The sequence below is a fragment of the Ursus maritimus genome, unplaced genomic scaffold (genome assembly GCF_017311325.1).
Source record: "Ursus maritimus isolate PB19 unplaced genomic scaffold, ASM1731132v1 scaffold_3, whole genome shotgun sequence".
Lineage (NCBI taxonomy): Eukaryota > Metazoa > Chordata > Mammalia > Carnivora > Ursidae > Ursus > Ursus maritimus.
Window position 1 is genome coordinate 2839788 of NW_024425563.1, and position 15538 is coordinate 2855325.

General features: G+C 56.3%; 1 protein-coding gene across 6 annotated transcripts in view; it reads left to right on the forward strand.

The window, feature by feature from the left end:
* The window catches only part of CNPY1 (canopy FGF signaling regulator 1), an 88135-nt gene that overhangs the window by 29937 nt on the left and 42660 nt on the right, over positions 1-15538 (forward strand). For 4 of the 6 annotated variants that reach the window (XR_005838423.1, XR_005838427.1, XR_005838425.1 and 1 more), the window contains exon 5: positions 554-821. The exons of the other annotated variants lie outside the window; for them this stretch is intronic. The gene's annotated coding sequence lies outside the window, so the exon portion shown is untranslated. Of the gene's footprint in view, positions 1-553; positions 822-15538 lie in introns of those variants that run through there. 6 annotated transcript variants of the gene reach the window in all.

Below are 15538 nucleotides of genomic sequence, written 5' to 3' on the forward strand. Positions count from 1 at the left end.
AAATCGACAGGATTGGTCCCGAATTAGGTATGGGGCCTAAGGAAAGGGGTTGCTAGGGAAGACTTCCAGGTTTCTAGACTGTGTAATCGGTGGATGGTGGCCCTGCAGATAGAAGGAAACTGGGTGCTTATTAAGGGTCCAGAGACCCCCAGAGCTGAGGAAGGCAAGCCAGACCGCATGGGGTCTAGAAGGCTCTCACTCACCCCCCTCTGGCTCCTTTGCTGTCTCTGGGGTTACATGGGACACGACCCCATGCTCCATTTTCCTCTTCCTCCTGGCTCTTCAGCAAGGTCCTTGGGTCTTGCCTCCAACAACTGCACTGGCCCAGCCCAGCTTACTGACTGGTTCCTCTGGAATGGGGTGACCTGCTGGTCCAGGAGGCTGGGGTTCGCTGGGGCTGACATGTCTGCACTGCAGACTAAGTAGACTGTCTAACGGGAGGGGAAACAATCACCTCTCTGCTCTCCTCTGTTAGGAATTTCATTCAGCTTCTGGCAACATAATGCCAACAATAACAATGGCTTAAACCTGGAGGAATTTACTTTTTCCCTAGATGAAAAGAAGGCCAGAAGTTGACAGTCACGGGGCTGGTGTGGAAGCGGCACATAGGCCTCACGGTCCAGGCTCCTAGGTTCTCGCTCTGCGTCTGCTCTCAGCTTTCCAGCCTCAAGGCTGCCTCAGGGTCTGGGATGCCTGCGGGAGTTCCAGCCATCAGATCCACATTCCAAGGAGGAAGCGGAAAGCGCAAAGGAGAGGCAAGAAGGACCCATTGCAGCTGCCTTCCTGATGTGGAGAATAAAGCAAAAGAAACGTAGAAAAAATTAACTCTCCTTACAACTTGCAGCCCATTGACAAGTCCCTGGGATAGGCAGGGTGACCTTCCTCGAGGAGCTCGGCCACCTCAACATGAATACTTTGCTGGAGGCGAAAGGCAGCCTTAGCTTGACATTAGCCTGACCTCCAGGATCCTGTAAAAGTCTTTTTGGAAATTTCCTTTATCTCTACCTCCCCCCCAAAATATGTGTTGGTGGCATTCTCCAAGCACATGGCCCACCAGTACACATCTGAAGGGTCTCATGACTGTGGTTTTCCTAGACAGTAGTAAGTGGCCCTTTCCTAACAGCAGCTAGCCCCTCGAGGTCCTGGAAACCTTGCCTCCAAATTCCTTAGAGACTTATGCTCTCCCTGACCCCCTCCCAACTTGAAAGTGTATAATGGGCCACTCCTCGCGACCCCAGTGCAGCTCTTTCAGCGCATGGCTCCTGTCCCCGTGCTTTAATAAAACCATGCTTTTTGTACTGAAGACGTCTTAAGAATTCTTTCTTGACCATTCGCTCCGATACCCCACTTCACATCACATCATTCCCACTTGTTTTTTTTTAAAGATTTTATTTATTTATTTGAAAGAGAGCACGAGAGACAGAGAGAGAGAAGGGACGGGCTCATGAGCAGGGGGGAGGTGGGGAATGGGGAGGGGCAGAGGGAGAGGGAGACGCACACTCCCCAGTGAATAGGGAGTCCGATGTGGGGCTCCATCCCAGGACCTCAGGATCACAACCCGAGCCGAAGGCAGATGCTTAACCGACTGAGCCACCCAGGCGCCCACATCATTCCCACTTTTAATGAGTTTTTCCGGCGTCCCGCCCAGCTCCTTCTGCTTACAACTCAGCACCCAGAAGTTCGTCTAGTGGCCATCCCTGATCGCCAGGGGGCTGGCACCGGAGCCTTTTAGCCGGGTGCCCTGCTGCCCTGATGGGAAATAACGTCCTCGCACCCAGCACGCAAGCTGGTGCACGGGAGCAAATGGCTAACTGCGGAGGCTTAGGGGGCATAGCAGGGGAAATGAGCAAAGAAACCCTGGAGAAAACGGGGGCCAGCTTTCGTGCTGCTGGAGAAGGGACTTAGTAGTGTCAGAAAGGGAGGTTAGGAAGAGTCCGAGGTGTGCTGGATTGGGCTTGGAGGTATCGTGTCTGCTTGGGCATCGAGATGTGTGTTGGGGGGTGAGTGTGTCTGAGCCTGTGGACCCATACAGACATTTCCTCCTCTTCCACTGAAAGAGACTGGAAACAGTGACATTCCGGTAGCAGGAAACAGTGAGTCCCCCAAACTTGGCTTCCAAATGCTCTTCGCCACTAAATGGTACCAAGGCACCTAGAAAAACAGCCTATTGGGGCTGGGGCAGGAGCTACAAGTGATCCTGAGACAGCCTTCCCTCCTTTCTTCCCTCCCTTCTTCCCTCCCTCCTTTCCTCTTTCTTTCTTTTATCCCCCTTTCTTTCTTTCATTTCTCCCCCCACATCCCCCAAACACACCCCCACTTGCATCTTCTGTGAGCTAGCGTTGTTTTAGTAGCGAGGGGACGAGCCTTCACGACCAGACTAGACAGAGTTGAACCTGCTGTGCTCTCCCAGAAAACGGAGATCAGCTAAATTGGGGGAAATTTATTCACTCAAAAATACTTACCCTTTTCTCCATCTAAACCCCGCCCCTACAGCCTGCAGCTGGACGGCAAGCCTGGCCCTGGAGAGCGAGGAATGTGTGGGTGGGACCCAGGAATGGGGGAGGTGGTACTCGCTGCTTTCCTGGCGCGATTTCCCGAGACTCATTTGGATAAAGATGCCCTGCTGCTTTATCAAAGCAGCGTCCGGTTAAAATGTAAATGTGGTGCTCCTGCATCACCCTTTCCCGTACCTGGCTCTGGGGTGGGTGGGCATAGGGTGGGAAGGAACGGGACCTACAGACGGGTGCAGGGGACACTGGGGAATGGGTGGGGGGACCAGGGCAAGGACCCCCACAGGAGCCTGGAGAGGAGCCCCCCTCCCCACTGCGTCTGCAGCAGTGCTGAGAACAAGGCCCAGCGGTGCCAAGTGACCGGCAGAACGCACACCTTCTCCCGCAGGGGAGCACCTGCACTCCGCAGCATGGACACCAGAGCCTGCGGCGGCACCCAGGGGCTGTCTGCTCCGGGGAGCTGAACCCACTGATGCAGCAGCTCCGGGTGAGGGGAGCCAGGGTGGGCGTGAGGACTGAGGGTGGGACCACAGACCAGGATGGAGCTCGGGGACCTGGGATGGGGTTGGGGGTTGGGCAGGGATGCGGCCAAGTAGGGGGTGACGAGCTGAGCCGAGGCCAGCTGCCAGGGTCTGGTCACAGGTGCAGGTATGGCACTTGCAGGGCGGGCACTGGTCTCCAGGTGACAGGATGACACCTCCCACTCCCTGGGGGCGCCCAGCAGCGGGCCAGCTTCGGAGGAGTGTGGCTGTGAAGCATGGGGTCAGTGCTGCTGCTCGTGGTCTTGTTGGCCCTGCCAGCGTGGCCGGCGCGGGCCCTGGGTGCTCAGGACCCCGACGTGCTCTGCGGAGGTGAGTGTGGCTGCTGGACGGCCTCTCCTCTGCGCCGGGGCGCCCAACCGAGCAGCCGTCCAGGGCTCTAATGAGGCCCAGGCGTGGGTCCTGCTTTGGAGCCGGCTGGGCCTCCTCTGCCTGCCATGGCTCTGTGGTTTGGCCAGTCCCTTCACCTGCTAGCCTCCCTTTCAGGGTGGACTTGGGGGTGCAAGGCCAGCTGTGGGGGTCAGGCTGGCACACCCACCCTGGAGCACTTGGGTGACATCTCTTACAACTTATTTCAGCAAATGCCCTTGCCGGTTTTCTCGCCATAACATTGGCCCCTGGATTCTAGAAGCATAGGTGGGTTTAGGTTTCCTCGTCGTTAGGAGGACAAAAGGCAGCAGGGGCATTCTTCCCGTCTCTCGAGGTGCTCGGGTGAGAAGCAGGGGACGGAACAGAGAATGGCAGTCCTGTGATTGCCCTTCATGGTGGGGACGGGGCCCCTGTCACAGAGAGGTCTCCAGTGCTGGGACAGAAGCCTGGATGCTTCCGGTTGGCTCTGGATTCATAGCTGAGTCTAGCTCTGCAGTTGATGCACGCTCCGTGGCCCCATCGCGGGGCCCCTGGGTCTCTGAGTGGAGGCAGGCCGCTCCTGCCTATCCAAGCTCTACTCTGACCTGTGCTGGCTTCCCTGGCTGGGCTCTGGGACCGGGGTGCAGGGGAGTCCTGCCAGTGCCCTGTGTGGCCAGGACTGGGGGCGTGGGAGGCAGGGCGGGGCTGGGGGCCCCCAAGCCGGTGTGAGCAAGGCTGGAGAGAGGATGTGAGCTGGGGACCGAGGAGTGAGTGCTGGGGGAGGAACAGGGTGCAGGTGTGCACGATGGGCACTCTGCTCAGAGCGCCCATCATCTCGCCTTTTCCACGTGGCCTCAGACATGGTCCCCTCCCCACCCCACACACAACCAGCAGTCACCCCTGTATCGTCCTTCGTCTGGACCCAATGCCTAACATCACTTCCTGCTAAAATGCAAACATGTAACTGAGCCTGGGAGGAGCCGTGTACCGTGTCCCATGTCCCGTGTCCCGTGTCTCGACGAGGGACAAAGATAGTTTGCCAGGTGATCCAGGACAGAGCCATGCTCGGAGAGGAGGAGGCACGGGATGAGTGAGCTCTGACAAAAGAAAGGTGTTTGGACCCGTCCAAAATTCTTCTTAGCAGTAGATCCCTCGTTTCCAGTGAAGTTGTCCGCAGAAGCACTCCGTGGACAGTGGATAACAGGGCTGCCTGGCCGGTCCAGGGTCTCCAGACTGAGGCGTATGCTTGGAGAGAAGGTGAAGAGCCCGGGGGGCCAGGAAGGAAGTATTAGACCTTCTATTTATGGATCTTTTATCTTAAAATGATACATAGTATATTTCGAAGGTGTTTTCGAGCCTATGTATAAAGCTTTGAATCGACGTATATTGGGGTGCTCACAATTCCTTACTTACTGACGTGCCTCGGACCCACCCATGCAGGGCTTGGGGTCCCCAAGTAGCTGCAGAAGCAGGAGCTCTGAGAAGGGGGGTGGAGAGTGAAGAAGTCTGTCTCGAGGCCCTGGGCGTCGCTGTGGGAGCCAGAGAGAAACTGAGGCACCAAGGAGGGGCTGAATGTGGCTCTCTGTGGGGGTTCCCCGGCTCCCCCAGGCCAACCCCAGCCCCACTCGGGAAATCCTGCCCCCATGGCTTTGTCTCTTTTCTCTCTCTCTCACTCTGTTTTGCTCTTTGAAAATCTCTTTCTGGTTATCCTTGCATTTGAAGCAAACTCATTGAGGGAAACCTGGGAGGGGACGTCCCCTTCCATTCAGTTGAACCCCGTCTCTCTTGCACAAATGGCCCTGAACACTGACAGTTGATGCAACGTGGCTGCTCTGTGCCCCGAAGCAACTCTCCTAGTTCTGCCATAGAAGGAAGTAGAATACAGAAAACTTTCCCAGCGGGGCAAAGGAAGCACCTGCCCTCATTCTAGGAGTAATATTAGCAATAAAATGCACGAAATCGGCATTCTCTGCCACTTTCCCCCAACCCTTGTCCTTTTTGCCGAGAGTGTCGTTGGCAGAGCAGACCGCCCTGGACGCGGTTCCTCTCCCTGATCCCTGGGATGGCTTCCCTCTGAGACCCTCTGTGGTCGTCGGCTGTTCTTGGCAGGCTCTGTGGGAGAGGCCAGTAGGATCGAGAACCGAAATTCTGTCTAATTTCTGTGTCCAGCACGGACATCAAGCCGGCAAAGTTCGGCACGGTTTGCCTTCCTCAGACCTGTCACGGCCCCGTGAGCCGGCGGTGCGGCCGATCCATCGGTGGTTTCCTGTTGGGGCCTCCCCGGCACCTGCACCTGCACCTGCAACAAAGAAAGCATGCAAACAAGGGGCACGACTGTGTTTGAATAAAGCTTTTTTTTTTTTTTTAAGATTCTATTTATTTGAGAGAGGGAGGGAGAGAGTGCAGGGGGAGGGACGGAGGGAGAGGGACAAGCAGTCTCCACGATGAGTACGGAGCCCGACTCTGTCTCTACCCAATGATCCCATAACCCTGAGATCATGACCTGAACCGAAACCAAGAGTCGGACGCTTCACCAACTGAGCCACCCAGGTGGCCCCCAATAAAGCTTTATTTATAAAATCGGGCGCAGGCTGGATTTGGTCAAGGGCTGTAGTTGGCCCTGTTCTCTACAGTGTCCCGGGTTCTCCAAGGATTGCGCCCCCGCCGCCCACACTGAGGCGTCCTCTGCTCTCTGACCTTACTCCTTTGTGTGACGGGGGGGACTCAGCAGAACACTGGCAGATGGAATTATTACCCTCATTTGACAGATGAGGAAACTGAAGCAGAGCCCAAGGTTTTTTTGCCCGAGGCCGTTGAGCTGGGAGAGGGGAGCCTGGGGTCCTGTCCTGGTGGGCTGGCTCTGCTGGCCCTTCTCAGGCACTAAGCTCTCTTGCATCACTTCATGTTCAGGCGGCCAGCAGACAGTGGGCCGTCTGGGCACCGCTGGTACCATAGAGATAGAAACTGTGGCTCTGTAGACAAAAGGAGGTGCACAGACGAGCTGGGTAGCAGCAGATGAGAGGACTGAATCCGCAGGGGGCAGGGATCCATGCCCCTCCCCCCACGGCGGCTTCCACGTTGACAGATCCCAGATCCGGGGGACCTTTCTCCTCTCAGCTGGGCTGGTGGGCCGAGGCTCTGCGCTCTCCGTGTCTTTGCTGTCACACTCTCCTGGTTTTCTTGCTAACACCCTGGCTGCTCCTTTTCCTCTCTGCTCTGGGCGTTCCCTCCCCTGCCCATGTCCAAGTGTTGGGGGCTCAGACTTGCCCACCGTGAGCTTCCTGGTTCACTGTCTCAGTAGACACCCTGGGGAGAGACTCCCCCTCATGGTGCCTGGCCCTCGGGACGTGGAAGCCACTTTGGAGATGTGACGCCTTCGTGGACCAGACAGCCCCCAGAGCGGTTGAAGCCTGCGGGCATTGCTGTAAAACTGGCTGATGGCAACTTTATTGCAACATAGCAGCACGAGACATGAGCGTGTCTTGTAAATATTTGGTACTTACGATGAGGCTGTGGTGCTTCAAGCCCTGCATGCCGGTCCACCATCCGTGCGCTTGGGCAGCCTGACCCAGAGTGTCCCATCTTCCTCATGTGATTAGGCTGCCAGTGCCTGCTGCTTGGCCACCGAGGATAAAAGGCACATGACACCCAACTGGCTCCATGGGGGGTGGAGGGCTGGTGGCGCCGGTGGCCTCTGTCTGGGGCAGCCTGGGGCAGCGGAACCACGGTCGGCCCGTGTCGAGCTGACTCTGCTAGGAAGGTCTCCGTGCCCTTCTGAGGTTGTCAGTCCCACAGCTCCCCACCCTTTCTCCAGCACTGGCAAGGGGTAAGCCCCTGCTGAGATGGTAGGAAAGTAATCCTGAGTTCCTTCCTTTCCAGGGAAGCCCCTTCCTTCCCTGCCGAGTGCAGGCAGGATGCTGCCCTGGTCCCGCACAGCCGGGGTCTGTACAGAAGGGTACTTTCCCAGAGGAGGAAGAGCCCGTGTGCTCTGCCCATGGTCCCGGAAGAACTTTTTCCATTAGGTGAATCCATCCCCGTACTCGATTTTGGTGATCTCAGCCACGGCCTGGCATCGCTCGTCATGCCACGCCAGCGGCTCCAAAGTCCCTCTCCACACGGCCATTTTCCTTGAGTTCGTGGTCATATGCACAACCCCCACTGGTATTCCACCGAGACGTCCCACCCTCCCGTGTCTACACGGACGTCTGCACTCGGTTCCCCGCCTGTGTCACCTTGCTGAATTCTCTGTGTGCCTAGAACTCTTTCAGGGGATTCATTTGCATTGTCCAGCTTTCCTCTGCAAGTGATTGTCAATTAGCTTATGTCTTGCCGATGGTTCAAACTTTCCAGCTCATTCTACTTCTCCAGATGGACCCTTTCCCATTCGGACTGGGACCCCAGACCTTCACACCCTCGTCGGCCCATCTCTATGGGCCCAGAGCTCCCAGGGTCCCAGACTCACCTACAGACATCCATCCTGCTGCGCTCCGGCCCCAGGGTGTTCCGTGCTTCTGCCCCAACAATATCCCATGGTGAACCTGTTCCCATCCCAGGTTCTGCCCTAGGGTGTGTGCACTTGGGGAGGTGGCCTCTGCGTGCAAGGATGGATATGTACGGTCTCAACCCTCCCGGATACGTTGGCGTCCTGAACAACTTGTTCTTGTCATCCTAGACCAGCTCCCCTCTCTCTTAGTAACACACACCCTCTTAGAAAGCTGAAAACGCCAGCTGGACCCCGTCCGAGCGTTCCTGAAACCCACATCCTTCTCGGTGGGCGTGTTAGCTGCTGCCGGCGGGGGGGGGGCCGTCCTGGGGGAGCAGGGCCCCGCAAAGGCTGGCGCTTATCCCCGGCACCCACTCTGGGCTCCTGTCCCAGGATTTACTTCTGTCCCTACTTTCACTGAGAAGAGACAAAGATGGAGCGAGTGGGGAGAATCCTGCTGGGTGTGAGCACCACAGACACAGTGAAAACGCTGCCCTGGTCCCACCGCACGAGTCGTCTGTGCAAATTGCATTTCGTAAGGGAGCACCTGCATCGTCGTCCTGTTGTTCTCGGGATGCCTGCGACACGGAGAGGGTCACCTCTCTCCCCCTCTCGGGGGCCTCGGAACGGCGGACAGAGCAGATTTTTATCTCTCCCTGCCTGCAGCCCGATGGCTCTGTGGAGGGCACGGGGCGGTCTCCCGCATTGTGAGCAGACCTTCGCGTGGGCGTCAGCCGTCAGCTTGATGGCCGACGCAGGCTATCGATTTAATGACAACGATCACTGCAAGGAATTGATCTAATGTTTTCATTACACTAAAAATGCTTTAACAAGTTCATTCAGAATCGGGCGATGGTAAAGGTCCCCTCGGTCCTGACTGTGTCCCCGAAGAAGGGTGACCCGTAGGCGACCTTCTAGGAGAAGAGCTGCCCCCCATGCGGTGACACAGCTTCACGCTGCGTGGCCGCCTTCTCCGCCGACACCAGAGACCTCACTGTCTCTGTCAGGCCTTCCTGCTTGGAAATACTGAGGGCGGCGGGTGGCTGGAGCTCCCTGTCCAGGGGCCCTGCCTCTTCCTCGCCTCCCCCCGCACCCCCTGCACGTGGGTCTTCCTGTCCCAGCTCTTGGACAGGCTCAGCCCCCGCTCTGCCTGCTGTCAGTCTGCACACAGGGAGGTCAGCTTACCTCCCTGGTTTCCCCGGCGTGAAGGGCGTCTACAGCGTGTGCGGCCCTACAGTTTGAGTCCTGACTGCTTCCCGGCCACGGGACTCGGGGCCCCAGACAGAACTGTGGCTGAGCCACGCCTGCGGGACTCAGTCGGTGAAGCGTCCGACACTTGGTTTCAGCTCAGGTCATGATCTCAGGGTCCTGGGATCGAGACCCGTGTGGGGCTCCACGCTCAGTGCCGAGTCTGCTTGAGTTTCTCCCTCTCCCTCTGCCTCTGTCCCTCCCCCCGCTGGCACTCTCCTTCTCTAAAATAAATAAATGAATCTTTAAAAAAAAAAGAGAAGAACTGTGGGTGAGAGCACTTGTGTGTAGGGAGGTCACAAGTATTCAGTGTGAGGTAGCAGGAGGCCGTCTCTCCCAGCGACCTGGCTGGCACCCTGGGCTGCAGGGCCCCCAGCCAGCTCTTGGGTCTGACTCCTGCCTCACCTGGCCCCGGTGCCCTTCTCCCAAGCCCCGGTGCGCAGCCTGGCCTCGTTCAGAGGGCTGGCTTTCTGCTTCGACTGCTGCTCTGAGCTGGCAGTCAGCTATGGGTCACTTGGTCCCCATGACTGGACCCGCTGTATCATTTTTGAGGCCCAGTGTGAAATGGAGATGCAGGGCGTGTTCACAAATCGGGAAGAATTCCCAGACAGCAACACAGCGCGCTCACGGAGCACAGGTGGGGCCCGCCCCCGAGCCCCCCGCCCCACCTGCCAGCCTGTGTCCCAGGAACCGGGGTCATAGCCACCTTGGGGCGCAGGTCACCTGCCCAGAAGCCCTAGCAATAGACTACTTGTGGCCCTTCCTTATGTTTTCTCTTTGCCTGGATGGGGTGCCTGGCTCTGGGCCTGTGGGGTCTGCTTCCCTGGGGGTCCCTTCAACTGGGCAGGCCCGAGATCAGACCCACGGGTTCACCAGCCAGCTCCATAACCCAGGGAGGCCTGAGGCAGGCGATTTGTTCCTTTGTGGGGTTTTGTGCTTTTTTTTTCCCCTCAAAAATGTGGTTCTCATCTTTTCTCACGTGGCAGGTGAAATCCACACGTCTTGGGGGGTGGAGGTAACAAATGACCCCCAAGCCCTGTGTGTATGCCACTCGGCACATGGCAGCCCCAGGGCTGCCTGGGCTTGGAGCTCGGTGGGTCCCTATCAGAGCACAGGCCCAGACCCGGAGCTGTACTCACACTTGTGCTCACTGTCCGTGGGCCAGGACCGGTGGTTTGTCACCACCCAGAGCCGTGCAGCGGGGAACGCCACCTTCCCACGGGCCAGGGAAACGAGAGGCGTTCACCCTGCCGTGTCTCTGAAGAGGGGCCGGGTCTAAGCATGGTTCCCAGATGCCAGCATGAGTCAGTGGCATTGCTGTGGAGGCCAACACAGGCCCAACCCATTTATTTAAAGGAAATAAAAGCATCTGGGGGTCTTTCTAATGCCCATCTTCCCTGTGCTGTGCGTTAGGCTACTGGACCTGAAAAACAGACAAGTAACAAAAAACCCCAGCATCTGGCATCCACCCCCAGCCTCGAGGTTCTCCATTCTTAATTGATTTGGACATACATTTCACAGGAGTTCTTTTCCAAATGCGACTGATGAAATGAAATGTCCAAGCTTATGGGGCGCAGATGCGGCAGTGTGAGATAAGTGCATAAACCAATTTGCTTTTATAACCTGGCTTCCCATTCCTCACCCCCGTCACACACTTGTCTCCATACTGTGTCAGTCAGCTATCGCTGGGTAACAAACAACCACAGAATCTCAATAGCATTCGTCTCATTCCTCTCACAAGCCTGCCAGTCGGCAGGGGGTCAGCAGGCGGCTCAAAGGGGTAGGGCAGGTCCACATTCGTGCCAGACGGGACTCCTCCTCCTCTGACCCACGGGCTGCTCGGGACCTGTTCTTCTCCAGCAAGGGATTGGGGCTCCAGGGCAAGTAGACATAGATGACAACTCGGGGGCACAGGCTCGGAACTGACGGTTGGCACTTCTACCATAGTCCACTGGCACGTCAGATGTCTGAGCCCAGAGGCCAGGTATGGGCTAGCAAGCCCTGCAGACCTACGCAGCAAACAGCATGGATGGAGGGCTGTAAGAAGGGGGGCAATGACCTGACATGCCATGTGACTCACCTCCTTGTCTTTAAATACCCTTCACAATCGATGGGGGAATCCCTTCCCCGGCTCTAGCTTCAGCCTGATCTTTCCCTGGAAGTTAAACCAGGGCTTCAGCAACCAGGACCGTGTTCTCCCTGTTGTCCCCTCCTCAGCGCTGCCCCTTCCCCTGCAGCCCCAGCTCACTCCCTCCCTGCGGAAAACGAGATACTGGTCTGTGTTTACTTGGCACATCCCTGAATTAAGGCGAGGGCCGGTTTGTGCTCTGGGAATCCTCATCGCGGCAGTGTTGGTGGTGGTGGCAATGATTTGTGGATTTTTCTTGGAGTCCTCAGCACTCAATTTAGAAATGTAAGCCCGCTTTGCCACAGGTTTGCCTGTGTGAAACACAAAAGACACAAAATCCTGGCTTTTAACGTCATTTTTCCTCTTCTGATTTGAATCCCCACTAAAGGCACACAGATGGCATTTTAAAGGTGGGGACACGATAATGTTATTCACCCCGGTTAGAAAAGCAAACTCGCAGGTGCCTGGGGGCTCAGTCGGCTGAGCAGCTGCCTTCGGCTCAGGTCATGATCTCAGGGTCCTGGATTCCAGTCCCGCATCGGGCTCCCTGCTCGGCGATGACCCCGCTTCTCCCTCTCCCTGCTGCTCCCCCTGCCTGTGCTCTCTCTGTCTCTGTCAAATGAATAGATGAAATCTTAAAAACCAACCAACCAACCTGCATGATTCCTGTTTTGTTTGGTTCTCGGAAACGGTTGCTGTCGGCAGTGGACATGTTCCATGAGGTTCTCGATCTAAGTGGACTGTCTTGTGAGTGTCTGGTTGGGCCAGTGAAGCCAAACCGGTCAGTGCAGGGGCTTGTCAGTGCCCACCAGCCCTCACCAGCCGCCCTGTCCGGCCTCCTTCCCTCTGCCCTGAGGTACCTGAGTGGACCAGTTTCTTGGTATCAGTTGGGGAAGGCTGTGGGCTGTCTCTGGAGGTGGCTTGTAGTGTGGCTTCCTGGCCAGATACCGTGGCCGTGGCCGTGGCCTGTGGATTGGGAACCTCTTTAGCAATGCTCACACCAGGGCTGGCGGGAAGCTGCGTGGTTTGGCTGCATGGACACCGGACACAGTGGCTCCGGCCTCGTCTGTGTGTCCGCACAGGGTGCGTGGAAATGTGCGGTGCTTTGAGCCCAGGCACCGCCCAAGGGCGGCTCAGACGGCAGGGATCCAGGGGGTCTTCTTCCTCTGCGCTCTGCAGGGGGTCTGCATCCACAGAGGAAGTCAGGCCCGAGCCTTCAAAGAGCGGTGTGCGCCCCTGCTCTGGAAATGCCCACGTGGCCACAGCCAGGTGCCTCACTGCCGAGTGGGATTCGCTGACGAAATGCCCCTGGCTTCCCCCACAGAGCCAGAGACACGCTCCGGCAGGAGAGCCGTGGCCTTACTGGAACCCACGTGGGCCAATTTTCACTGTCGGGAAGTTGCTTTCTTCCTGGGAAAAGCAGGTGTCTTTCTGAGAAGACGCGTTGGGGAGGCTCCTCTTGGCAGGACTGGAGCGCTCCCGGGTATGCAAGAGCCCACTGGCGCAGAGGGTCGGACTCATGGCCCGTGAGATGAAGTCAGCCTGGGCTGTTTCGTGGTCGACGTTAGAACTCACGCCATGTCCTGCATTTCGGCTTCCTCTTACGACCAAGCCTTTTTAATGAAAATGATGAACCCTAGCGAGGGTCTTTCCAGAGCCCTCATGAGATGACATGCTCACGTAAACTTGCTCTCGCTATTGTCCTTGGAAGGCGCCCGACATGCTGGTGCTCGCCCATCACCAGGGGCATTAATGCCTCTCCACACAGAAGGCGTTTGAGTGAAATGAGGGTGAATTCTAGAGATGCATGTGCTCTGGAAGCTTGGTTCTGCAGCCTCGTGTGACCAGAAGCAAGGCACTTAACAGCTTCAAGGCTCAGTTTCCCCATCAGCAAGATGGGATGACAACAGTCCCTACTGTAGAGAGCCTCCCATAGGCTTCAGTATGATGGCGTGTGGAGTGCCCAGTAGTCCACAGATGAAAGCCATTGTCCCCTGGCAGGGAATTCACCAGCCCCCCCATGCAGAGCACCAGAGCTGACTGTCCCTGGGGATCCTTATTCACATCGTGCATGGTTTTAATGGACAGGGACCCAAAGGACGGAAGCCCTGCTCAAATAGCTGTGTCTAGGCCTTGTGAACATAGCTAAGTGACCAATTTCCCAGACTTTTCTTAACACTATCAGGTCTTATAGAAGAAAAATGTAGTACTCAAGAAATGGACAATAAAGAATTTCTAAGAGCAATCAGAGGGGAACCGCCTGACTAGAATAAAGCGATTTCTGGCGGGTGTTCTGCTTGGTTGGATTCTGGTATCCGATGGCTGCTCAGATACCCGTGTTTCACTAGTTCCGGAGATCTTTCAGCTGTGTGTTCGTCCGCATTTCTCCCAGAGTAGACAGCATTTGCTGATCTTAATTATCCCTTCCCTTGGTGACTAAAGGCCATTATCCTGAACATCAAGGATGACTGAGTGAGACTGGAGGTAAATAGAATTATAGCGAAACTAGAACGTTCCCTGGAAAACAAACACCACCAATAACAAATTCTAATATTGCTTCTTTTTTTTAAAATCCTGTAGATGGAAAATGCCTGTGGTTTGGGTTCTGAGTAAAGTATTAATACGACTTTTCTCTTCTGCCATTCATGTCTCATCTTTGCCTCCTATCCAGAGCATCTCAAAGTTGCTAAAATGAGTTCTCCTTCTCACAGTGACTCTGATTTTAGGCCTGGAAAATATAATTTGGGTTAAAACTCGATGGGGAGTCGCTCACACGGATGGGTTGCCGTGGTGATGTGTTGGCGAGGGGAGATGAATGGCCAGCGGTATTTGCAAGAGCCTCGGGTAGGGCTTTGTCTCTGTACCAGCTGGTGGGCTCCTCTTTCCAGCACCCCTCCCCACCTGCTGCCTCCCTGAATCACTGCCCAGTGCCGAGACTCTCATGGAGTAGGGCATTTCCTGGGGTCTCCGTGCGGGGCACGTCCTTGCTGACAGATCCCTGATTTTGTTCAGCTAGAGAGTGGCCAAGTGCTTCCTGGGAAAGCTTGCGCTCTTTGTAGCACAAGAAGATGCGTCCCCACTGGTCTAAGCTAAACATAGTAATTTCATGTCCATGCCAGTAACTGGGTTGGGCCAGGCCTTAGGACAGTTCCGGCCAGGAAGAGTAGGAGGATGACTGCTGGGGGCATCTGGGAACACTTCCCTGCAAACAGAAGTGGACGGGGGAGGACTCTCGTCTGTGACCCCGGGCATAGGAGTCTGAGAACTGGAGGCTTGGAGCCACAGACAACATCTCGCCACCGCGCAGGGGAGGCTGAGAGCAGCGCGAAGAGGGAGAAGCAGAGTCGGATGTCTTTGAGGTGCTGAGCTAACCAGAGCTGAAGCTGCTGGCCTGTGGCCGTCCTGACTTGTGCAAATAAGCTTTTGACCTTATTGCCGAGTGGTGTGCCCCCCCAAATTTGTATGCTGCAGTCCTCACCCCCTTGTACCTCAGAATGGAACCATTGGAGGCAAGGTCTTTAAAGAGATAATTAAGTTAAAATGAGGTCTTTAGAGACCCTAACCCTAATGAGGATTAGGGTTATAATTAACAACCAACGAATTAGAATCAATAACTCACAATCCAATACAACTGGTCTTCTAAGAAGAGCGACTTTAGACAGAGACGTGGGCGCGCATGGAGGGAGGACGACGTGAAGACACGGGGGGAAGACGGACATGGACGAGCCCAGGAGAGAAGAACCCACCCTGCTGACACCTTGCTCTTGGGCTTCCGGCCTCCAGAACCGCGAGGGAAAGTGTCTGCTGTGTAAGCCGCCACGTGTGGTACGGACCTATGGCCGCCCTAGGAGGCCGGGCCGGGCTTCGGAAGCAAGCCGGCAGCATCCGCCAGGACTCGCATGGCTTCAGCACCGAGGACAGTGTTCGCTGCGTCGGAAGTCCGGCAGCCCCGGGTGGTCTCTGCGTGAGACCCCGAGGCTTACATCTCCCCTTTGCTCGGCTTGTGGGCTGGCTCCGCCGGACGGCCACCACATCCCCAGCTCCCTCCTGTGTGTCAGAGGCTGGGAGGAGGTTCCTACACGTCTCTGTGTTGTCCAGGAGAGGAGAGCCTTGTCCTGTGTCTCACCGGCAAGAACTCCAGCTCCCATGCATCCCAAACCAAGAACTGGCAACGTGCGAGGAATTACTATGGTTGGAGGGAACCGGGAAGGAGCCAGCCTTCAGTTACAAAGGGCTGTCAGGAACCAAATATGAGTGGTGCTTTACTAATACAGAAGGAGAA